The sequence below is a fragment of the Pelophylax lessonae genome (assembly GCF_965119305.1).
Source record: "Pelophylax lessonae genome assembly, chromosome: 12".
Taxonomy (NCBI): domain Eukaryota; kingdom Metazoa; phylum Chordata; class Amphibia; order Anura; family Ranidae; genus Pelophylax; species Pelophylax lessonae.
In genome coordinates this window covers 108,484,616-108,509,583 of record NC_138779.1, presented here as the reverse complement: position 1 = coordinate 108,509,583, position 24,968 = coordinate 108,484,616, and the positions used below count along the sequence as shown (strand labels likewise).

General features: G+C 39.5%; 1 protein-coding gene across 1 annotated transcript in view; it reads right to left on the bottom strand.

Annotated features, from left to right (window-relative positions):
- PRKCG (protein kinase C gamma) overlaps positions 1–24,968 on the bottom strand; it is a 621,643-nt gene that overhangs the window by 181,397 nt on the left and 415,278 nt on the right. The window lies entirely within an intron of this gene.

The window sequence follows — 24,968 nt, the reverse complement described above, 5'->3', positions numbered from 1 at the left end:
AAGTTTATCTATAGCCCAAACTTACTATTTTTTTTGTTTTAGATAGATTAATGAATTCTTTTTACGTTCCCGCCCCCCTCATTGCAAAAATTCATCATCTTTATATTTCCTGGTGACCATTATCACTGAAAGAAATGTGTGGGAAATCTAAAATGTTACAGGCATCATCAGAACTCCGTGAGGAAGTCACGTGGTATCGTGACGCAACGCGTAGGAAACCCGGAAGTGACGTGATGGAACAGTACGGAGGTTCCCCAGTGCTGATTCACACACAGGAAAAAGTGAATTTAAAAGTAAGTCTGCTATGTTTTTATAAATAAAAAGCTTTTGATATACTACACCATGATGGCCCCATTATTTTGATGAGCCCCAAGGAGCCGAGGGATTAGTTAGAGGAAGGAATCCGGAAGGACCCAAAAAAAGCCCCCATAGGAAATTCAACCCCAGGCATAAACATCGATCGGGATCAGGAGACACTGGAAACCCCCCAAAAGGAGCAGAACTACGCTGGGACAAGGATTAAAAGGAGCCACACCTATTAAAGGTTAAGTGATACAGGCATATTACTGACCTCTTTTAGAACACCTAGAAGTGAGATCACTGAAATAATTTGAGTCACGGAGATTAAAGGTGGAGGAAGATTACCCACACTGCGAATCACCAAATTTATGTTTATATATATTTTTATTTTTCACAATTTTGATTGAACACTTTATATTTTTACATAAATGTGAATATATGTATTTACCATATTGCCATTTAAGATTATATGTATGGTCTCAGAAAAAGACACCAGCACTATTAGACACAGAACAATATTATTTATGAGATGATGCACTAATTCACTTTAAGGAAAAGATGCACTTTATGGATTTATTTATTTGGATTGAGACACATAAGCACCTTATATATATACTATTTATACCAAGTGACAGTATTTTACACATGTGTTTGTGGCTATAATATATATATAGAAGCACTTTGTATAATTTTAAAATGTTGTATATTTAATAGACTGAAGAATTGGTATCATAATCCCTGAAGCACAGTACACCCCCCCCCCCTAACTCTGTGTAGTGATTCCTCCCAATCTTTGGGTACACTGATTAGGCCCACATACCTGAGATCTCACACTGAAATTTACAGTGATACCAGTGCCTGAGATCTCACACTGCAGATACACAACTATAGGCTCATAATCTGCACTTTAAAAAGTTGAAATATTTCCTGCATATAGCTGCATATTAGAAATGCATTTGGATGCATTTAGGTGGGTCAGCATTTTCAGGCATTTTTTTACAACACCCCATTTTTGGTGGGATGTTATACCCTAGGTACCTCCTCTTTCTCTTTATGGGAAGTTTTCTGAGCAAGGAGGCAGATCTGTACAATTAAAGTGGAGTGAAGAGCAAAGCTTGTGCTTACCATTGTCTGTCTGCTTGAGAGGAAAAGAGGATCGAAGCAGATAGAGAGGCAGAGAATGAGGCAGAGAGAAGACGAGTACATCTCCTAACATCCCAACATCTAACAAGGAGATATTTTGTCCTGATGTAAGAGTAAATCAGAACCTCTCCTGATAAACTGTACAACTTCACCAGAATGTCAGTGTCCACCTTTGACATCTTATTAACTTTTGTTAGACCACATCTGCAAAGAATTAATACCAACATGAGAATGAATGAGAACCAACATGAGAAGGCATATCAACATTTCAGGAAGAAAAGGGAAAGTGTGTAATTTTTTCCTGCTAAATGCACTGCAGCTACTTAGCGGCATATAGCTCCAGGTAGAAATGAAATGTCAGTCCTAGATGCAGCACTTTCCTTCTTTTCCTAAACAAAGCTAAATTGTATTCAACTAAACATTGCTAATCACTATGTATGAATAACATGATTACTTTGCATTGTGTGAGTCCAGCTGCTTTTAGAAAAGTCTTCGAACAGCTAAACTCTGAAATTTAGAAACCTGTGTGAATGTAGCCCTAAAGCAGAAGTCCGGTCACATACTATCGGAGGGGGGTTGGTCTCTCTCTATGAGACACCCTTCACATCTTCTTAGGAATAGTGTTGCCCGGGGATCGGTCCATATTCACATAGATAGAATGGTACTTTAATGTATACACAGTTTTGACTCTTGTGGCCATCTACATATTGTGTTCTTCCTCCGAATTTTTCAGGGCTGTGAATTTCTATACACAGTACATGACGCAGCTTTAATTACCAACCTTTTTGACCTGGTGCTTTATTACCACCCATACTCACCTGGTTCCTGCAAGCACAGTGAGTTGACCGCACTCCGGCAAAAAGACAATGGTGATATTTATTGAATAAAGGTATTCGATATGACAAACATCATGGACATAACAGGCATAAAAGGATGGTTAACACGTTAAACAAATAAATTTGCTTAATCATAACCTGTTTATGATTTCAAGGTATCATTAAGCAAATTTATTCGTGAAATGTGTTAACCATTCTTTTCTGCCTGTTATGTCCATGATGTTTGTCATATTGGAAACCTTTATCAATAAATATCACCATTGCCTTTTTGCCGGAGTGAAGTCAACATTTCTTGTACCCATTGCTGTTTGGATTACGGACCAGACGTGCACCCGACCTTCAGGCTTTCATCCATCCAACTTAGCGGTTTTTGTCCATTGTTGTTTTCCTGTAAGCACAGTCCAGTGTCCATCAGATATGTCCCTGCCTATTGCTAAGGGATTACATGGTACTACATGACCCTGGTGTGTGTCGAACATGCGTGGATGACCCAATTATCTTCTTTTTATGTAACTGGTGAGCACAATTATTATTATATTTTTTCAGTTGAAAAAGGAAGATTTCTAAATGTGATATGACTTTGGATACTTAATATGTTTTCTTCCTTTTTTCTTTTTAAAGTCTATATCACAATCTAGTTGATGGTGAGGATCCCTGAGGAAGCGGAGAGTGAATTGTATTTTGCGAAACGTGTAGGACCTTCATTCTCCTCATTAACTAACAATTGAAAGATATACGCTGTATATGCAATGAGCCGTCATACTATTGAGTCTGTATATGTTTTTACTTGCTTTGTGTAATAAACAATTTTTATACAACGTTGTCTTGAGCTCATCTCAATTGACAGCTCCACATCCTTGAAAGTCCACTTGTCCTATTGTGAGGAATTGGGATTCTCACCTTACCAAAGGACTATTTTATTTTTAACAAGTGCCATTTTATTTATCTAGGCCCGAGGGCTAAGAGCCTTTCCATACCAGGTCAGGAGGTGTATAATTCTATATGATTATGTAAATCTCTCTTGATTAATTGTAGGTTGTGTATTTTGTGTGTAGATGACAATGGGTTGATTTACTAGACCTGGAAAGTGAAAAATCTGGTGAAGCTCTGCATGGAAACCAATCAGCTTCCATTTTTTTTTTTTTTTTTTCGTCAAGGTTTAATTGAACAAGCTGAAGTTAAAATCTGATTGGCTTCCATGTACAGCTGCACCTGATTCTGTACTCTCCAGTTTTAGTACATCAAACCCAATTTGACAGTGTGCAAATATTTTGTGTATAGATGACAATAAGAATCGGTTCACACTAGCGCAACTTGTCAGGCGACTTTTCAGCCTGACAAGTCGCGTTCCTTCGATGTCCATTGACTGCTACAGGACCCTTTCTAATAGGAGCGACACAAGTCCCTCTGACTTAGAAAAAGGGTCCTGTACTACTTCGGGGCAACCTCGGAGCGACTTGCATAGACTTCCATTATGTGAAGTCCCTGCAAGTCGCTCCGAAGTCGTGGTGCTTTGGAATGCACAAGTCGCCCCCGAAGTAGTAAGGAGTCGTGTCGCCTCAGTGTGAACCGGCTCTTACTCATTCTAAATGCACATCTTAAAGTTGTATAAAACCCAAAACCAAATATGTAATATATTGCAGCTCACCAGTCATTAAATGTAGTAGCTGCATTCATTTTCTTTTTTAGGCTTTTGCCTCTCTGTTTTCACCTGGTGATTTGGCCAGTAACACCCCTCCTGTATTAGGGTGTCTACACTCTGGAGGAAGGAGCAACAGGGACACCTCTAGATATCAGAATTATTAATCTGGGGGGAGGGGAGTATCCGATTTAAATACACTAACAAATTGAAGTTGAACTCCAGCTAACACTTTATAAGCCGTTACAGTTTTTTTTTTTAACTTTTGTGATAAGGATTTTACAAAAAAATAAAAGTTGACCATTGTAAGCACCCCTGTCAGTGCTAAATGGTTTGTCTCAATCCTCAAATTTATACATCTGCAGGACAGCTTGTTCTGTTAAAAAACAACAGACTTACTGGCAAGCTCACCTTTTGAAAAAAAAAAAAAAAGAAACCCTAAAAAAAAAAAGAATGCAGTCATCACATTTAAGAATTGATAAGCTGCAATATAATAAATATTTGCTTTAATACTGTTTTGACCCTAAAACCTAACACTTAACTTCTGCAATCCTAACACTAGCATTAAAGTTTATCTAGAGCCAAACCTTTTTATTTTACATTTGGTGGAGTAAGGACATGATAAAAGCCCTGTCAGGTTTTTTTTTGCTGCCTCTGTCCCTTATGGGAAAATTTACCCTCTCTGTCTGACAATTGTCAGGGACACAGAAAATCATGGGAAAGCCAAAATGTTACGGTTGCCATCAGAACAAGAATAAAGGGCAAATTCTCCAATGTGGACGCCTGTTTACATTGTTTTTTTTTTTTTTTAAGCTTTTGATGAGGTGCTTTAACCTAAAACTAAAAAAATTGGCTTTAGGTTTTAACCCTTAACCAACCCCTGGCCTTAACCTTAATGTTAATCTAGCCTCTAACTCTCTGACCCTAACCATAACAATAACCTAACCCCAAACACTAACCTAAAATGACTGTAAATCCTTGTTTTTAAAAAATAAAATAAATAAATAACAGACATTATAATTACCTCCTCTGTGCAGTGGTTTTGCACAGGGCAGCCTGGATCCTCCTCTTCTCGGGCCCCGCCTCTTTGCTGCTCCTGGCCCCTCCCTCCTGTTGAGTTCCCCCACAGCAAACAGCTTGCTATGGTGGCACGTGAGCCGAGCTGCAGCTCCGTGTGTCTATGAGCTGTAGTTCGGCCCCAACCCCTCTCTCTCCTGATTGGCTAACTGACTTTGATTGACAGCCGCGGGAGTCAATGACGCCGCGGCTGTGTCTCAGCCAATCAAGAGGGAGAGTCCCAGAAGGCTGAAGGACTCATGGACATCGTTGGACAGAGATGGGGCTCAGGTAAGCATTAGGGGGTGCTGGGAAGGCTGCTTCACACAGAAGGCTTTTATCTTAATGCAAAAGAATGCAATAAGAAAAAAAAAACTTCTGACTTTACAACCCTTTTAAACTTTGACGAAAAAAACAATTTAGAAGCTGATTGGTTTCTTTGCAGAGCTGCACCAGATTTTATACTTTAGGGTTTAGCAAATCTGACCCATTGTCATGACTGACGTTACAACTCCTTTAACTCTCTTCCTCTTCAGGCCTGCAAAGATCCCAGCCCCTGCACCAAGATCAATGTGCATTCAGATGTCATTGCTGAGATCCACTGATCCAATCATTATGAAGATGCATATGTTTTCCACTAGCTCAGCTGATCTGTGTTGCTTTATAATGTGCAGTAAGGTCACGCAATTTCCTATTTTTACATTTCTTTTTGCCTGATGGGGTGTTAAAAAAAGGATGTGAATTGCTGAGCTAGCATGTAATGTGAACACTTCACTAAGCTGTCCCCTATGGGTTTTAATTATGGTTTCCAAACAATCAAGTGGTCTTGTTATTAGGCAAAATAATGTACTATAGTTCTGTGCAGCAGAAGAGTAAAACTTGTCACAAATGTTTTCAGTAACTGTGTTGCCATTGTCTACAAGCTCATTTAACCATTGGTGCATCTACTGCTGTGGGGTATATTGACCACCAAAATAGTTTTAAATGTGTCTATATTTTCTGCAGAACAGATATATGCAACACATAGGGGTTGATTTACTAAAGGCAAACAGACCGTGCACTTTGCAAAGTGCAGTTGCACTCTGCAAGAGCAGCTGCTCCAAAACATAGTAAATGAGGTAAAGATTCACTTTGGAAAGAATACCCAATCATGTGCAAGGAAAAAAAAAAAGAAAGAATGTTAGCTTGCACATGATTGGACGATGGAAGTCAGTAGAGTTCCCACTCCTTTACTAGGCTCTGGAGAAACTGCTTTTGCAGAGCGCAACTGCACTTTGACAAGTACACGGTATATTTGCCTCTAGTATATCAACCTCATAGTCCTGAATGCAGACCAAACTATGCATGTGCCTAGACTTATTTATGGTGAAGTATTTGTTTGACACCACATTAATTCCCCCTAAAATTTTGGGGGAAATCTAAAGTTTTTGTTAAACTTTTACTATTTTGGTGAATTGTGTTGGGGATATAAAATTATATTTTTTTAGGTGTGGACTAGGCTTTAAATGGTTCCCAAGGGTTGTAGAACCTCCTCTCAACCACCCTGGACCAAATTTTTGCCAAAACTGGCTTCTTATTAGCCTCATTATTGTGTTCCTTTCACAGAACAATTGAAGTGACAGTAGACAAACTATCAAATATACAAAAAAGGGAAAACATACAAAGAACAATAAAATAAATAAACTACTCTACTCTAAGTACACCACCCCCCCTTCCCAAAAGAAAATTGTATCCCCCCCCCAAAAAAAAAATTTCCAAGCAAATTTTGCCAAATCAGCGTAATCAGCAAAATAGAGAGCTTCTGCTTTAGTAAAATTTTACCAAAGGCAAATCTAATCATTTTGTAACAAAATCAGTTTCACTGAAGTCATTATGCTCGTCATCTTTAAAATATTAAAATGGTTTGGAATAAAAATAATTCACCCGATATGTCTAATTATTTGTGTGTAAAATCTCAAAGCTGCCCATACACTGTATGAAACAGCTAATATTCAGGGTTCATGATGAAAATGCATTGATTTGACATTTCAAGCCTTAATGTTTTAAAGACGTTTTACATTTAAAAACCAATACTTGACAGGTATTCCTGCAAATACATTTTTATTACTTTTTTCCAAGCAGTGGAACAAGGAAAATGATGCATACTGCTCTGCACACAACTATAGAAAAGGCTGCTAAAAATGATCCATTTATTATTTGAAATACAAAATTATAAAGGAAACAAATTTTTCAAATTGCACATTTTAGGAACTCTACACTAACTAAACTGAAGTTTAATTTGCCTATATTTTGCACTTAATGGTTTCTCCTCATGTCAATGATCATTTTAAATAAAACCTTTTTTCTTTCCAGCCATATTTTAGACCCAATGACATTGTCTCTATGCTTTTTTATGCAACACAAGCAGATCATGCCTTGTAGGCATGCAGGGTGTTGTACTTAGCTTTCTGAAAAAAATCACAGCACCCTGTCCCAGTATTCCACTTAAAAGCCCTAAGCCCTGATGCAAGCAGCAGGTTGGCTCTTGGGAAGAGCTAGCTTTCTAGGAAAATAAAAGATGCTGAAGCGCAATGCTAAAAATGATACTGTACAACGACAAAAGCCGCTGCCTCCCCTAAAAACAACCCCCAAAAAATGGTGTTTTGTGATAATCGTGTGCGTAATGGGTTTGGCGCTGCTCTGCAATTTAATATGTGTCCATGAGAAAAAAAAAATTTACCCTGTTGTGCGTGTTTATGCTATAAAGTGCAAAGTGATCAAATAATATGTGTGTGTGCTAATGAATATGCTGATGAATTCCCAAAATATATGTAGCAGGTGACTGGTGCTTATAAGATCTTACCAAACATATCTACTAAATTGTATGGACGGGAAATCATATGCAAAAGGCAACAAATGACAATTTGTACATACGCTTATTAACCTCTTTACGACCGCCCGCCCGCCACAGATGTACTGCGGCAGGCAGCCGCTCCTGTGCAAACCGCTGTAACTGTACGGCTGTCGCGAGCAGGAGGCTAGGGGGCGAGCAGACGCTGCTGGAGGCACGCTCCCACCCCTGCTCATTAACGGGGAAGCCGATGCAGTGGGCAGGTGGCTCCAATTGCCGCCTGACAATCTCGATCGTTCCCCGCTGAGAGAGAAGGACGGTCGAATGTTGTAAACACAGCCTGCCGTTCTTCTCCCTGGAATGATCATAGAGCCCCTGTGATCCTTCTATATAGGAACACAGGTCTCTGTGGTCATTTCACAAGCCACACCCCCCCCCCCCCCACAGTTAGAATCACTCCCCTAGGCTCACTTTTAACCCCTTGATTACCCACAATGTTAACCCCCTTCCCTGCCAGTGTCATTACTACAGTAACAGTGCATATTTTTTTAGCACTGATTACTGTAGTAATGTCACTGGTCCCCCCAAAAGTTTCAGTCAGGGGTCCGATCTGTCTGCCGCAATGTTGCAGTCCCGCAAAAAATCGCAAATCGCCGCCATTACTAGTAAAAAAAAAAAAAAAAACAATAAAAATGACATAAATTTTTCCCACAGTTAGTAGACGCAATAACCAATCAAAATATGCTTATTGCGATTTTTTTTACCAAAAATATGTAGCAGAAAACAAATTAGCCTAAAATTTTTATTTATTTTTTTTTTTTTGGGAATGTTATATAGCAGAATGTGAAAAATATAGATTTTTTCAGAATTGTCGCTTTTTTTGTGTATAGCGCAAAAAATAAAAATTGCACAGGCGATCAAATACCACCAAAAGAAAGCTCTATTTGTGGGGAAAAAAAAGGACATACATTTTGTTTGGGTACAGCATTGCATGACTGCGCAATTGTCAGTTAAATTCACGCAGTGCCAAGTTGAAAAAAGTGGCCTGGTCATTAAGGGGGCAAATCCTTCCAGTCTTGAAGTGGTTAATCTGTATAAATATATCCTTCTGTGACTAGTAAAGTGACTAGTGCTCTTTAAAAATGCTTCACAATTGTGCATAAAAATTAAATGTATTTTTATGCACAATTGTGAAGCATTTTTAAAGAGCACTAGTCACTTTACTAGTCACAGAAGGACTTACAGTGTCTCACAAAAGTTAGTACAGCCCTCACATTTTTGTAAATATTTTATTATATCTATTCATGTGACAACACTGAAGAAATTAAACTTTGCTACAATGTAAAGTAGTGATTTTGCAGCTTGTATAAAGTGTAAATTTGATGTCCCTTCCTAATAACTCAACACACAGCCATTAATGCCTAAACCGCTGACAACAAAAGTGAGTACACCCCTAAGTGAAAATGTCCAAATTGGGCCCAAAGTGTCAATATTATGTGTGGCCAACATTATTTCCCAGCATTGCCTTAACCCTCTTGGGCATGGAGTTCACCAGAGCTTCACAGGTTGCCACTGGAGTCCTCTTCCACTCCTCCATGATGACATCACGGAGCTGGTGGATGTTAGAGACCTCTGGTTTAGTCTGCTGTGCCAGCCAAGGCTGGACATATTAGCCAATGTTTGCAATCTACATCACTTGTAGATTGTTTTTCTTACTCTTTAATGATTGATTGATTTTTGGGCATGTGCAATTTTTGGGCATGTGCAATTTTCTTTCTGAGGACCTCAAAGAGCTCTATTGATCTTGGCATGATGAATCCACACACAACAAAAACAAAGAGACCACCAGACCTTAGACGTTTAAGGTTTAAATAAGACAGATTCCATCTGCATATTCCTTTGGAGATTCTTATAAATGCCACCCTATCTGGAACACCGGATTTTAGGTTTATGGTTTTAAAGTGGTAATAAATATAGGAATGTTCTTAGTTTTCCATATGACAAATTTGTAATCTAGTTCATTTGAAAAATCACTATGTGTAAAAATATTTTACCTTTATCTAAAGGCAATATTTAAATCAAAGTCTATTGATCTAATGTTTGCCTGCTCAAGTATGTTGAAAATGTCACCAACTATATATATATGACACCAACAGCACATTTAAGCTGATTGTCTAAGTATGAGATCTGAGTCAAAGAACAGTACGGCATCTTTGGTTTATTTTGTTTATTGTATATGGGGATGGGAGAAGGGAATGAGTGGGATACTTCTCTGGCTCAACTAGGTACAATTTGGGACACTTGAGAGAAAAATGCCTTTTAGCGCTGACATGACGCCGGCTGGATGCAGACCAATGCTTGCTGGTGCTTGAAATCACTGACTTGCTTGTACTGTACTGAAGACTGACTTCTGACACTCCGGTTAGCTCAAAGGTCCTTGACACTGCTCCCTCCAGTCCTTCCTGACTGAGGTAGCCTTTTGTAACACTGCTGCTGCTGCAACTCTCAACACTGTACACTGCACGCTGTACACTTCCACTGTACACTTCAACTGTACACTGAATACTTCAGGTCCAAACCACTGGCACCCCCTTTTCTCTTCAGGGTCAACACTGGAAACCCCTTTTACTCTTCTTGCACTGGCTAGCTAGCTCCCGGATCCCTCTGACCTTCACTGGAGTGGTCCCCTCTCACTAGGCAGACCCTCAGGGGCAGTTTGCAGTACTCACGACTGGGAATGCTTTCCTGAAACTCTACCCCTCTCAGCTCCGCTGGTCCTCAGCACACCAGATCCTCTCTGCAGCTCAGCTCAGCCCTCTGTCCCCTCAGGCAAGCCACCTGGGACACCCGATTCCTGTTGACAATAGGAGAGACAGCCGTACTCTCCCTCCTAAGTCTGCTTCCTGCCAAAGACGCTGCGTCATGTGCTCCCCTCAAACTTATACCCACTCCCAGAATGCTGTGTGGCAGAATTTGCCTTTCTGGGTAGATACAAGCCTGGGTGTGCCATTTTCCGGGTTTCCTCCACTGCCCAATGAGAGCCCTCATTGAGCACAGTGGGGAGACTACCCAGTCTCAACAGCCACACCTGGGAACCATGACAACCTAGCTGAAAATCATGGCCCTGCTGATAAGCAGACAAGGCCTACTACACTTTACCTAGCACCTACCTTTTAGGGTGTTACATATATAGATATACATTTTTTTAAAAAGTAAAATATATGGGTAGCTACACTATCTTTTCTTTTTGTTTCCTGTATGTTATCCTTTTGTTCAGTGTTTGCACTGAAATACTAATGTTATCACTGAGGAACTTGGGAGTGGTACTTTGAGACAGCAGCCAAAAAATGGGGCCAATTGACTCATTACACTACAGATCCAAATATGCACTGTGCAGTAGGAGTAAAAGTTTATTTTTTATTAAACTGCCTGGAAAAGTTTTTTTTTCTCTTGACTTGACTGAGGAAGTTAGAGAGCACTTCTATCCTGATATTCTTATGCCAGTGGGTGGCCATTCCAGCAGAGATCCAAGCCAGAGACTGGGAGTGAGGGGGGGGGGTGTCAGGGCTGAGACTGGAGCATCATTTCACCCTCTACTTCCCACCACTGATCACTGGAAGCCTTCAGGTAGAGACAGAGGGGGCTCCCCTTCTACACCAAGAGGTCTTCCCAGCATCCTGGGATTGGTGAGAAGGCAATTTGCACATTGCTGATGCTGCTGACAGGGACTGAGACCATGAGAGCAGGACACCAAGTGTATCCAATACGAGCTGCACCGATACCGCACTTATTTCAAACCTAGGCTGCACCTCTACCAACGCTGTATGGCATTTTACCAAACCTTTACTACCTTGCACCTGTGCCAAGACTATATCTTACTTATACTGTATGCAGGTTAACTGGGAATGAATCAACTTTACTACTGCTCACTGCTGGACTTGAGGTGGCCTTGCTACTGTTTATGCTAATCTGGATGCTAAATGTCATCTTATGCCTAGTCTGCCTACTGTTAATCACTTTGTATGCTAAATTGTGTTATTACCATTGTCAATCCATTTACGCTTGCCTAGTTACCAACCATATTGGGTGACAATATATTAGGTTTTCCTTTACTACCTGGTTTGGTGCCTGTTTTCTTTGATGTAGCACTACTCCTGGGTACTAAATATTACTTTCAGTGATTACCTGTGATATTGGATGTTTGTACACTCAACCTGGTGTGTTAGAGGGGCTGAGGTTTTTTGAAGAAGGCCGAGGCAAAGAACAGAGGACCCATCCTAATTAGCATGGGTAAGGCTACCTATGCATATTCATATATTCCTCACTGGTCTGATTTATGCAGATTTAGTCTGTTAATACCTACAAGGAGGGGGGTCACAGATCTCTAAAATGCACTGATTTGGAGTTTTTATAAATACCCCAGCTTGTTAAAGCAGGTCTTCCCTTTTTGACTGCCTCTTGTCCATTCCCAACACAAATGTCTTTAAAAAAACATGTGCAAACAAACCGTTTACCCCTCAAATAAATGACTTACCTAGGCCTCAGACTTTGGTGCCTCTGGGAGGCCAGGGTGGCGTCCTGGGAGGATGCAATCTTGAGATCAGCTGGAATGTATTCCTGCTGAATTCAAGCTCCCAGGTCTGCTGGGAGGCACAGTGATGTAATTTGTTTGCCAATTATCATTAAAGATCTGCTTTGAGGTCATTGTTTGTTTACAGCCTTTTTTTGGATGCAGGCATTGCCGCTTCTATTTGAGTGATTCACTCACGTTTTTGTATTTTCACCTTTATATTAAAAAAACTGAAACTTGCTACTTAGCGATTGAATTATTTGCTGCCAGTCAAATGAGTAGGCTATAGTTACGCAAGAGATTTTTAGTAACTCAAAGCTGCAATTGTATTAATAGCTAGGTGTAGCAAAAAATTGCTAAACAAATGGAACACATGATTTACTAGCAGGATATACAAGTAGCACATGGTAGCATCAGTTTCACATGAACTGCACGACTGATCAAAATTGTTGCTACTACATGCTATTTGTGTAGCCTGCTCCATAGGCGATCATTTGTTAAAAGTTTTAGCACTCATTTGCCACATCTAGCTATTTTAGAACATCAGCATTGTAATAACAATACAAACAATAGTTATTTTTGACATTCCAATTTGAGCTTACTTGATAAACCTACTTTCATGTTGTGAGTTTTGCTGCTGGCCACCTCTTTCCACAATTTTCTGGATTCCCTGCATGCTTTGCAGCTTTTCTCTGATGTTTACTTATGATTTCTAATAACTACATATCCCATGGTGCCTTGCTGCCCGAAAGCAGTGATTCATGTACTGACTCCGCCTCCTAAAACTCCTTCTCAAAGTCCAGAGCTTAGTAAATGAGGGGGAACTCTGCTGACTTCCATCATCCAATCATGTGCAAGCAAAAATGCTGTTTTTTTTTTTTCATTTTCCTTGCATGTGATTGGGTATTCTTTACAAAGTGAAGCTTCACGTCATTTACTAAACTGAAACTGCACTTTGCAAAGTGCACTTTCTATTTGCCTTTAGTAAATCGAGCCCTATGTGTCACAAAATTAAAGAAAGTAAATGTCTGGAGATCTTTACAAAGTAAGCATACAAATATCAAGATTGTACAGATTATTAGGAGTAGACTAGAAATAATTGAAATACAATGTGGAAATTAATATATGACTTTTACCATAGATACGCTTTCAATCTCTTAGTAGCAAAATATTAAAGCGGAGTTCCAGCCATTTCACTCACCTGTCCAACGGTCCAGCGATGCGGCTGCCCGAAGCCTCGATCCTCTCCCTCGGCGCAGGCATCACTGCTGTGGGCACCCGGCTGTGACAGTTTGCGGCTTCACAGCAGGGTACCCACTGCGCATGCGCGAGTCGCGCTGCGCGTCTTGATTGGCCAGCAATCTTCTGGGACCTCTGACATGTCCCAGAAGATTGCAGAGAGGGAGGGGGAGAGGAGAACTTCCGCTCAGGGTGCCGCGCCGCTCCGAGCGGAAGTGGGAGCAGGTACCTGTCAAAACTAGGTACCCGCTCCCCCCCCCCCCCAAAAAAAATGACATGCCAAATGTGGCATGTCAGGGGGTTAGAATACCTAAAGCGGAAGTTCCACTTTTGGGTGGAACTCCGATTTAAGTTTGCATATGCATATATCACATTTATTTGTGTTGTGCCTAACATTTATGTGAAAATTTCCGAGATCAGACATGACTTTTATTTTGCAATGTAAACATGGCAATGCACTATTGTGTTACAATGCATGTGCATTGGGGTGCCATTGAAAATGCCATTGAAAACTAAAAGCACCACATCGCACCAGTGCACAAAACAGTGAAGAAAAATTGTAATTCGGCCCTTGGTAAATCAGCCCCATTATCTAAGCTACATTCATTTTACTTTATAAGGAGATGTCACACCCACTTCTGAAACACTACAACTTTCAGGTCAGGAAAATCTTTACTACTGTAAGCCATCAGTATGCCTGAAGAAGAGACCATCTGGATTTGCATCATGAACCAAGGAAGGAATTTTAATTATTGAGCCGTTAACATGAAATCTGAAAAAATCCCCCAAATTTTCCCTAATCCTCGGTTCACACCAAGGCCGTTTTTAAATCATGCAAGTTCAGCCGATTTCGCTCGATTTCAAACCGGCATTTTCAGTCCGACTTTGATGGCAATTTCACAGACATCAGTGCGGGTTCCTGCACAGTTGTCTATGGAAATCGCCCCTTCCCCCCCCCCCCCCCCCCCGAAGTTGCCAAAAGTAGTACAGAAAATACTTTAGGGATTCGGATGGTGCCTTTGTCGGCAATTGGCTCTGATTTGACATGTCAAATCGCATGTCAAATCGGACCAATGTGAACGTGGGCTAAAAGGTAACTCACACAAAAAACCTTCATTTCATGTCTTATTACCATCTTTGCTACCGAAATTAAAAAATGTCATCAGACCCCATCAGTCATATATATTTTCTTCTTATTACTTCCTTTACTCTCTCTTTTTTACTTTTTCTTACCCTCTTTTTTAAGTTGAACAGTCACTACTAACCTAAGTCCAGACTTTTTTTGTTGTTGTTTTGGATATACGCTATTTCCCAATGCTTCCTATCCTGAAAAGGATTAAGGGGAAATCTCCCAATAGTGACAAATGGACAGAGGCAGCAATACATTTTGACAACGATTTTAATCCTTTACTCAATTAAAATGCAATAAAATATTTTGTTTATTGTTGGACTTTAATAGTAGTGATCAATTGCCAAGCTGATGGAACAAATGGCCACCTATGGGGTCAGCAACTCATGTAACATGTATTTGCAAATTTCTGCATATATTTCCAGCACTGTGAAATCATGCAAAATTATTATTATTATTATTTTTTTTCATTTGACAATCTTTATTAATATTGTTATTTTTTTTTTTTTTTTTTACAAAGCAAAGAGGGAAAAGAAACAACAAAGGAAATAAATCATATAAGGTCCACAACAGAAGGACATACATTAAAAACAGAGGCAAAAGGAATTTCAGTTACATGGAACTAGTGCCGTTTACACAATAGGGCCCCATTTGTTCCATCCGATTAGCAATTAATCTCTACTCTTAGCATAAAGATTTACTGTAAGTAGCAAGATTTAGCTACTAAAATCGCCATGTGGCTCTAGCCTTTTGCTGAATGAATATATTTTATATGTAAATATTTTATAATTATGTTATGGAATCACTATATTATTTTCAGTCCTGTACAGCATTAGAGATCTTTTTTCAGTGTCTCATACTGCTCTCCTGCTCTCCCCATTACAACGACATACTCAAACTAGTATTGTGTATAACATCCTTGTTTACTACACCTGTTTGTTCTTGCCTTTGATCAGATTTTTCCCAACATTAAACTGAACCTGAAAACCTGTAGGCAGTAAACATATTTATGCAAAGAGCAGACAACATAAGCATTCATGAACAGAAAACATAAGTACTGATAGACAAATTAGGAGTTATTTGTGAAAAAGATAAAAAGAAATAAAACTGGAAGTGATGCATTTTTCATTTCCAATCATTTTTATTAGAGATTAATGGAAAAGTACAAGAGGTACAACATCCATCTAAAGTTGATGTCTTTTTATTGCAAAGTTAAAACCTGGTCAGGTGACATTTATATAGCGACTACAATTTACACAGCAGTTTACATCAGTCTCTGCCCTCAAGAGCTTACAATCTAAGGTCCCAATCTCACAGGTATACAGAAGCCAATCATACTACTAGCACGGCTTTGGAGTGTGAAAGGACACCAGTGTATCCAGTTTCCATGCAAGCCCAGGAAAAACATACTCCATGCATCATATCCTAGCTGGGATTCCAACTGGGGACTCCAGTGCTGCAAGGAAAAGGTGATAACCACTAATATGGTGCTCATGGGCAGTATGAAGATATTCACCCAGCTACTGTATATGTTTTCAGCATCACTAGCTCTATACCCTCACTATTAAATACCAAAACAATACCTGCAACAGTGTAAAAAATGAAGACATCCATTGAATTGTTAATTTATGCACAAAAATGATGTCTGTACATCGAAAATACCCAATCTTATTGAATTAATGATGTGTGTTATTCCATGAATTTTTATATCTTTTTCTCTTTTCAGCAAAGCTATTTATCCTGTATGTGCGGATATTCCTTAGGGGTAAAATCAGGATAATTTTGCTTGTTAATGTGTCTTTATAGTTACAGGATCACAATTCACTGGATACTTCATTCGTTTTGTTTGTCTTCCAGAAGTCAAGAACACTTTCTAAAAATCAATTTTTTTTTTTTGCATGCTAGTCTCATATTGAAAATAAAAGAGGTTACGAAGTTATGAAAATTCTCATCTAACAGAATAAAAATTTGGAAGTGATGTAATTATATGTACATTATATTGTATTCCTATTGTATTTTTGGGAGAAACTGTACTGATTAAACAAAAATCGTACAATGTGGTATCACAGGAGAAATATTTTCGTGCTAGGGTAATTTTGCTTGAATTGTTGCGATCAGCTCTTAAAAGCTGAGTACCAAGAATCGCTTCAAAAGAAGTATATTTTGTACGATTTTCGGATCATGTGTACAGGCCTTAACCACTTAAGCCCCGGAGGATTTGGCTGCTAAAAGACCAGGGGGTATTTTGCGATTCGGCACTGCGTGACTTTAATGGACAATTGCGCGGTCGTGCGACGCTGTACCTAAACTAATTTGACGTCCTTTTTTTCCCACAAACAGAGCTTTCTTTTAGTGGTATTTGATCACCTGTGCGATTTTTTGATCATGCGCTATAAACAAAAAAAGAGCGTCAATTTTGCAAAAATAACAATATTTTTCACATTTTTTTATATGAAATTCCCCAAAAAAAAAAGTAAAAATCAAAATTTTTTAACATTTTCGGCCAATTTGTTTTATGCTACATATGTTTGGTAAAAAAAATCGCAAAAAGCGTATTTTGATTGGTGTGCGCAAAAGTTATCGCGTTTACTAACAAAGGGAAAGATTTTTGTCATTTTGTTGTTTTTTTTTTTAACGCGTAATGGCGGCGATCTGCGACTTTTTTGCAGTACTGCGACATTGGGGCGGACAGATCGGACCCTTGACTGACATTTTTGACACTTTTGGGGTTACCAGTGACATTTCTACAGTAATCAGTGCTATATATATGCACTGTTACTGTAAAATTACACTGGCAGTGAAGGGGTTAACTTTATTTGAGAGGGAGGGGCTGTGTGTGTCCCTAGGGGCGTGATTCTAACTGTGATTGGCTGTGGCTTGAGCTGTAGGAACAATGATCAACGGTCCTACATAGTAGAACCGTATGATCAGTGTTTCTACACAGGGGAGAATGACAGGCGGCTTGTTTACACAGCCTGCCTGCCTTTCTCCCTCTCCCCCGACGATCGCAGAGTGACCGGCGGACATCGGGTCCGCCGGTCACACGCGGGGGGGGGGGGTCCGCTCGCTCCCCAGAGCCTCACAGGCTAGTGACGTACCGATACGTCACTCTGCCTGTGAGGGGCTGACCGCCGCAGTATATGTACTTGCGGCGGTCGGCAAGCGGTTAAAGTGGTTGTAAAGACTGTTGGTTTTTTTACCTTCATGCATTCTTCTGGGTTCAGCTCCCCCTCAGCTCCCCTAATACTCACCTAAGCCCAATCTCAATCCAGCGATATGCACGAGACCCGAGACTCTCCTGGGTCTCTTCCTCCTGATTGGCTGAGATGCAGCTTTAGGAGCCATTGGCTGTTGCTGCTGTCAATCACAGCCAGTAAGGTGGGAGCCGGGGGCTGGGCTGAGCCTTGCTCTCTGTGTCTTTTGATGTGTAGATATTGCCCAGCACACACCAAGGATCATCAATTTCTTACAAAGGATTTTTAATAAAGAAAACTCATCACAAAACAGTGTAGTGCAACGTTTCAGAGCCACACAGGACCCCTTTGTCAGACATGGGCTGATGACGTTGAGATGGGTAGCCGTTCCTTCATAGCGCATGCGCCAGTGATGTCACTGGCTGCATGTACAGTAAATATCTCCGAACCGCTGCATGTTTAGGAGATATTTACTCTATCTATAGGTAAGCTTTATTATAGGCTTACCTAAAGGTAAAAGTCAGAGATGAAAGTTTACTTCCACCTTAAGTTTCTAAGGAAAGCAATAACAGGAAATATACAAAATTCAAAACCACTATAATAGTTTTAATTCATATGTATTCATTATCTAAAAGTATACTGATTTGAATATCACAAAAATGTGTAATCTGGGTAGCAATTGGAATGGTTAATCTGTATGATGAGCAGTTGGGAACAGTACTTAAAACTACAAGAGTAAAATAGCTCATGGTGTCGATAGTTTGGTGATGTTCAGAAGTAGTCCAAAGAGGAGGCAGAAGGAGGGGCAGTAATAAAGAGTCTATAAAAGTGAAGTAATTGAAAAGTACAGTACTCTTTCTACTATACAGCCTGCAGTATGTTAGAGGTGGGCAGAGTATATGCATTACTTTGTGTAACTGCTTTACCTGTGCCTCTGGGTGCATGGCTATGGTTTCCCACTAAACCCATTTCTGATTCCAAATTACTTTTTTTTTCTTTCAATTGCATCTGCTCATGGAAAAGGGGGGAATTAGCTTTAGATAAATCTAGAGTTTGCATTGTTATTACCTATTAATAACACCTTGCATGTCACTGCCTAGGCATTGTCACACTGTAATGGATCATGATTAAAGGACGATCCATTAAAAATCTGTTATGGTTTGAAAAAGAATATTTAACCACAGTGATTCTGAATATGTAATTATATTTTATTTTATTCCTTTTACCTTGTACTTTCTCATTATTTTTCTTGTTACAGCCTTATTTTAACACACACACACACCAATCTTGTCCTGCATAGGGAAACCCAAACTGGTCAGATCTGGTAGTTAAAGTGTAAGCAACTAGAATTTTAAAATAAAACCTTTCCATTGCCAGTGCATACCCTATATTCCACCCAGTGATGTCATCACTTGGTCCCTGTGCCTCCCTGTGCAATTCAGGGAGATCATGGCTGGTAAGGGAGGTCAGCAAGTTTCTGTACATAGATTCTTGAAAACATCATAGCGACTTGCCTTAGTACTCTTCTCAAGAGCCCTCAGCTCTGATGCAAGTAGTAGGCTGGAGAAGTTATCCAGATATTAAAATGCCTTGATGGTGGATATCAGTCTGGAGGAGTGTGGGTACCCTTAGGCAGACTGTCCTAGGTATTGCCCACATGTGATGCTCAGTCTCTATGATTCAAATAATGAAAATTCAATGAGTGAAAAGGATGGGCCAGGGACCATCAGGCTGGGAAGGAAGGCCTTGGATGATGCTAGATGTCCTCCAGCCAGGAAAGGAGATGAGATATTCCTGACTTGCAACGGCTTGCAATGCACATTGCGAGAAGCTCACAGTGTGCAATCAAAGCAGGAAAAGTCATTTTATTTCAGGAGAGGATTTTGTACAACTGCGCAAGACTAAATGTTCAGCTTTACCAGGCAGACAGGCAACAAGCATCTGTCTTCCCTTCTGGGCCACTGATTTAGCAATAGGTTAGCCTGGACGAGAGTAGTTATTTGCGTATAAAGATGCAGAGTAATAGCTTTTCAAACTGTCAAACTGCGCAACACTAAGTGATCACAGATGGCTCTGTCACCCCTCCCCCTCCAGATACTTTAGAAGCCTGAGGACATGTAAATGTGCCACCGCTGTGCTTAAGAGAACAGTTGCGCTAACATTATTTATACATGTGATCAAAGTTAGCCACAGCTTCTGCATTTATACATTTCAGACATCAGAAAGTCAAGAAACCAGATGCATATGTATAGACATCAACAGGAACATTTTTGATGGAGTGCATATTTTTTCATGAACCACATACAAAAGGGATATTGATAGGAAAATATTGGGAAACTGGTAAAAACAAAAACTACATTTAGTTGACATAGACTGCAATAATGGAAATTAAACTGAGATGAATGTTTAATTTGCTGAACATAAAGAGTACCTTAACAATAGGCACATTAGGTAGGGAAACATCACAATAAACTGATAAGGAGAAAGTACATTGATGTTGCTTAAACAAAAGTTTTAGTTTGCACTCATCTTGTACAATAGTGCCAATTAATTGTTTTTTTTAGGGGAGCTTTAGTTGATTGAACTGCAATTGTGCATTAGCTCTTGCTTATAGGATTGTTTTTTTTTTTTGGCAGGCAGACTTTCTTCTGGAGATGTCACTAATGTGACCAGGGGGGTGAGTTATTACAAGTATTTCCATCACTGAGTCTCCGGCATGAATGCTTATCATTCAATGGAAGGCTAGGAGTGTAGCTCAAGATGTATACCATTAGCCTACAACCAGATTTCAATTTGGAGCTTATGAATGGGCCAGGACACCAAAGGCTGCAAAATGATGTAAGGTTGGCTTTTTCTGACAGGCAGACTTTCTCCTGGTGATGTCATTGATACATCCAGGGGAAGAATTTTACATATCTCCCCAGCACTGTGAATCTGAGTCAAGAACTTTAGTCATTCAATGGAAGGTTTAGAGTGTAGCTCAAGATTTATACTATGGCCCTACTATTGCAGATTGCAGTCTGAAACCTATGAATGGGCCAGAACATTAGAAGCCCCGAATTAAAAGAAAAAATACCCTGGCTTTCCAGGGAGGGCAAGTTTTCTCCTTGACCATATAAGAAAAAATGTGAGCAGAAAACTGCATCAACACCCCTCATGGACTTTAAAGACAGACCAATATTAGTAAAAAAATATATATTTTTATTAATACAATTATAAAAATAGAGAACTATCCAAACATTGCATCCATTTAAAAGAAATACATATGGCAATGTCAAGTAGTACCCATTACATAATAGCGAAGTATGGAAACTGTGCGGCCGCCTGTGATAAGTTGCCAGGCTGGCCAACATACATTATAAATAACCACCTAACATGTTTTGGACTATTACTGTGGAGTCCTTCTTCAGAGGTGCAAAAAATGGGTACTGGTGTTTTCTAGAACACAAATATGTGCTGTTAGTAAGACTACATTCTGTTATACAGTAAATATAGTATAGAAATATAATATTGCATTAGTACAAATCATTACATAGGCTGTATTGTACTTACAAAATCCAACCACTACAGTGTACATCAAAGCTGGTAACAAGATAGATACTACAGAGTGGATATGCATGGTGAGGGACCCAATATAGGAGTGAGCTGGCAAGTCCCAGGGAGAGCAGAGATACAGTCACAAGGACTCAACAGTAGGCAAACCACCCGTGTAATCAACAGCCGGGTATATTGTCCTTGGAAAAATAGATAATATGTAGATTTGTGAGAGAGAGGCATGTAACCTACACTGTCAGCCAAACACACCATCATGGTAAGTATATATATTGCATTCTGCTGCTCCAAAAGGAGCAAGTTTGCAGAGTACAGAAGGAGCATTGGCCGTGTAGCGAAAGAGTATATATACACATATATATATATATATATATATATATATATATATATATATATACACACACACACACATATACATATGTTCCACAGGACACACTATTGAAGAACTGAGGGAGGAGGTAAATGTTAGCATAGTAAAATCATACCTGTCTGTCTGTAGTCTCAGTGTTTGTTCAAACAGCTACAGCCGTCATTAGTCACATGCAGTCTGGGCTGATCCTGGGAAGTGCTGATTTTTTACCTCACCTACAGGTGATAGTCATCACCTAGGTAAGTTGATAATACCATACAGCTATCCGCAGGTGTGGAGGAGGTGCCTGTCATCCTAGCAATAAGCCGCAGCCTCCAAAGGTCCCTCAGCCAGGCAGCGCAAAGCGCGGGCTCGCCCCCCGATGGGGGGGGAGCGACGTCCTGTGTCATCATGCCACCAGCACGTCAGAGGCCGAGATTGGAGCAGGAAAAGGACCTGGGGGATGATTGGGATGAATTGTTGTCTATGTCACAAAAGGATTTTAATGACAAAGAGTCAATAGAATCAGAAATATCATTCAGTTTCTCCAATCTAACTCAAACAGTGGAGAAAAAGCATTACTTTTTGGGCATATAAAATCCTTTGAGGACTATTTGAAAGAGGGTATTAATCTCTTCAGTCTGAGGGTTCAAAAATGTCCTTTATTTGATAATATTGAACCTAGTTTTAAGAAAGCATGGGAAAAGGTCATGAAACAATGTTCTAATGATTTGATGACACTTCTTATTCAAAATATTGCAAAAGAATCTCTGACCTTAACAAAAAAATCGATCCTTTGAATAGTCAAATGACAAAATTAAAAATGCACATATTTATTACAGAGTTAGAAAATAAACTCAAAAACCATCTTGAAAAATTTAATAAAGAGGTATTAACGAAAAAAGAAAAAAACTATTGCGTGATAAAAAGGCGTTCCAAGATGAACGAGCATATAAATGGAAGGATACTCAAAAATTCAATGCAAAAATAAATAAATATTCAAGAACTCTAAGACATAATGCTAATAATTTTGAAATATCTAAGCACTCATCTGTCATTTATCTCACAACATCATGGACGAAGGCATCAAAAACGCAGCCGCTATGGCAATACATCTCACGAGAATACATCCGATATGGAGGACATTTCCTCCTCTCCAATCCAAGGACATGGTAACATGAAACCCAATAGTCACATTTCAAATATTAACACTACAAATCTGCACAATTCTGGTGTTTCCTCATCAACCCCACATTCCCGAACTTTGGCCCAGGGTAATATTTTAGACAAGGCAAGGGGGAAATCACAAATGCACCAAGGAAGTATCAAAACATTCACACAAAAAACTCAAAAACCTCACCCACCCAAACCGCATTAAATGTCATTAATCTATCCTCCTATGACCTTACTCAAGATGAAAGACAAGTATTAGCCAAAGGCCTCACTTCTTGCCCTGTTTCACAAACTAATAAGTTTTTAAGTGGTCAAAGACACACAAAGACACACATTTATTTAACTTGTACCTGGGGGAGTGGGAATATCTTCTATTTTCTGAGGAGACTGCATCAATGTTTATGGACTATGCTATTGCATGGTACCGATACATCAATGATATCTTTATGCTATGGGAACGGTTTGGAAACATTGCTCAATGATTTTCTCAATAACATCAATCAGAATAACACCTTTAATTTAAGATTTGCAATGTCCCATAGTAGGTTGACTATTACATTTTTGAAAGTATTCATACATAAAGGGCCAACTGTATAGCAAACTATTTAGAAAATCTATGGCTAGCAATACTATCTTGGAAGCTTCCATCTTCCATCCCAAACCTCTCTTAGCATTGATTCCTTATAGACAATACATCAGAGCAAGATGCAATTACTCTAATGACACCCTCTTTGAGCAGGAAGCAGAAGGACTAAGATCCAGGTTACTCAAACGAGACTATTCAAAAAAAGGCGTGCAAAAAAGCCAAGGGCAGTTCTCGTAATGATTTGTTATTTTCACAAAAGAAACCCAAACATGAACAGACAACTAGAATCATTACTCAATACTCTATCCAACATGAACAAATTAGGCATATTTTGGAAAGTACTGGCATCTACTTAGTATGGATCTACACCAGGCCCCATTTTTACCCAAACAACCTATGAATACATATAGAAGAGCTTCCTCTTTGAGAGATTAGTTGGTCCACAGTGAGTTTAAAATGGAAAGAAGGAACAGATGCAGGTATCTTTATATATGTCAGTTGTAGCTATTGCAAATACATGGACGCAAGGGCATGTATTACCTTGCCCCCAATGGCAATACATTTATGCTTAAACATTACATAAACTGCAAAACTCCCAGAGTGGTGTACATGTTCACTTGTGAGTGCAGGTGCTACTACGTCAGGAAAACCAAACTCAAATTTTGGAGAAGAATTTATCGTCATTTGGTAAACATGAACAAAAAGGACTGTGAGCTCCCTCTTGGGAGACATAGTGCTTTAGTTCATAGGACGGTGATTTTAATAAAATCCTACTACAGAGTGAGCTCAGATGGATTTTTCACTCTAAGGTTACATCGCCCCCCAGGATGAATGAAGCTTTCAATTTCAAACCCCATCTATCTGGCTTTTAATCAGGTTCTTGTGATTTGGACCTTTAAAAGTATGAATAGATATATTCTTCTATTCTCCTTTCTCTATACTACTCTCTCTTGTCTGCCTACCTTTATGATTTAAATGAAGTTAGTAGATAAAGTAAATAAGCATTCAATTATTTTTCTGCCTGCATAATGTAGTTCATTAATTTATTATGTATTTAAGTAAACTGATCAATTTGTCAGCATGGTCTACATATTGTCTATGGCAACCAGTATACAAACTATCTTTGGCTAATTTTTAGATGTATTAACAAGTACTGTATTTTCTCTTGTGCTGGTGATGGTGAAGTATGGGGGGGGTAACCCATAGGTGGATTTAATGGCCTAAACAGGGGGGTAGTACCCGGCACACAAAGGCCCCTTTGGTGGGGTTTTTTAGCAGGCCATTATGGACTGTATATTTGTTCTACAATATGCGGTCCTTTTCCTGTTTGTGGGGACAATCAGCCAATGAAGTGCCGGTGGCGTGATGATGC